Raw genomic sequence first — 2128 nt, 5'->3', positions numbered from 1 at the left:
TAAATGGCCGCCTTCGCACGCCGGTGGATTCGAGAGCTATCTGACGCCAGATGGGGGTGCTTCCGTCGCTCGCGTGGACCTGCACGCAGTCTCCGGGGGTCCCCGGCGCGATCAATAAGAGCGTTAGAACCCAGTGCGCGTGCGCCATGAGTCACAACTCCGGGGCGGAGAAGGGTGCTTCGTGGCTGTCGATGGTTTGTTTGTTTTGCTTTCGCTTGTTAGCGTGTCTGGACCGCCCGGTGTCTTCGGTGGTGCAAGCACGTGTCCGTGGCCGTCCTTTCTCCTTCGCCACCTTCCTCCTCCTTGCCCCCTTTTTAACCCCTGCGAAGTGCTTTAAGAACTAAGGATTGAGAAAAGAGAAAGGACGACGTGGAAAGCACGTGCTTCTCGCGATATGTAGATTGCGTAAACGCTATAATGGAAAACGACGGGACCAGACGACCAGATGCGCGAGACAAGGTGATGGCACCCCTGCACATGTTTGCCGAAGGCACGGTCATTTTTTGTTATTGTTGTTGTTGAAACGACAAAAGCCTTGGGTGAACAACGATTATATATGGATATCGTGGGACAGCAGCTAGTGCAGAGGATTGCTGTAATTACCATGGCGAAAGTACCTGATGCTCGCACCAGCATAGCGACAGCATGAAAAATAGCACGCGCGAACATTGTTTGTGATTGCAGCGCGCGTTGTGCTTATGTTATCTTTGGTTTATTGACAGTGTCATTTTGTGCGATAGCGCAAACGTGTCATTTTCTGAGACAACGAGCAAAAGAATGGCCCGTCCTCGTTATGAACGTGTGCGAAAGCCCTCAAAAGATTTCCGAGAGACACTGGATTCATCTGGAGTCATTGTGACACGCCATCTTGTAGAGTGTTTTGATGTGTTAGGGATATGTCCTTTGTCTATTCGCACACGACACTTGCTGTTGGGTATTTCATCATGGTCCAATGGATTAGTAGTATGGTAAATGTGCTACGAGGCAAACCGAATTGGTGCTCGTTAAAACATCTATATCCCTTTCTCTCTGTCTCACTTGCTATTGGAGGCTAGCCTATATTTGGATGGCCTGACGGCACTACTCGAGAAGGTTCGGGCCAACCAACATTGTGTATTAGAGAAAAGTGTGTTTCGGGGCTAGTTCGTACGACATATTATTCAAACCAGAACTGCGCTTGGGACGGGACACAATAGAAGATGCGTTTTGTTCTGTGTGCATCAACTGTAGTGTCCCATCCTAGACGCAGTTCAACTTTTATTGCATTTGTAACGAAGGGCCAGATAATCACTGTTAGGAAGTGTCCGCATTAATTACCCACGAGGGACGTGCTAGAACGCTTCCCTAAGATCCACCAATGAAGATGCTTTGATACACCAAGAGTTGACACAACAAACGTTTTCCAATAAACGTGCTTCCGGTCACGCAGAGTGACTTGAAGCCCTTCAAGAAAATGGGGAAGGTAGGGAAATTGAGCAACACTTAATAAGTACAGTATGAACCGCTTCGGGAATGCTGGTCATTGGTTTAGTTTGGAATGAAATACTGCATTTTCGGACGCGCTTGAAAAAGACAATGACACAGTGAGGCCCACGGAAAGCCCAAGTGAAAGCGTATTCATTTGTGATTTTCTATGTGTCTCAACGTGTTCTCGTCTCCACCAAATTAAAGAAAAAAATGGCGTGCACTTCAAAATGCATTTGGTGTTCAGATGTTAGTACTCGCACTCGACTATACGAGTGTGTTTTTCGGCTGGATGAGAGAGTGAGTGTTCGAGTGTTTGTGGGAATACGAAGTTGCGGTAATTTTCTCACAGTATGGCACCATTCACGTTGAGGCCAACTGCATTGACCTTTTTTTTTTCTTAATGTAACGCGCTGTCTGCGTGCTATAAATACCGTACGCATGCCCAACGTCTGGTGCACGGCGTTTGGTGTGTCGACGGAAAGGGGTGGCTTTTTACTTGCATAGAAATGAATAGCATGGCCTAATTTTATCTGAGGAGTGGGTAATATTGTTTAAGCATAGCTACACGGTCACTCAATTTGATTCATTTTATTTATTTATTTATTTATTTATTTATTTATTTATTTATTTATTTATTTATTTATTTATTTATTAACACCTT

Source organism: Rhipicephalus microplus, chromosome 3, assembly GCF_043290135.1.
Source record: "Rhipicephalus microplus isolate Deutch F79 chromosome 3, USDA_Rmic, whole genome shotgun sequence".
Taxonomy (NCBI): domain Eukaryota; kingdom Metazoa; phylum Arthropoda; class Arachnida; order Ixodida; family Ixodidae; genus Rhipicephalus; species Rhipicephalus microplus.
Note: the sequence above shows the minus strand (reverse complement) of the source record.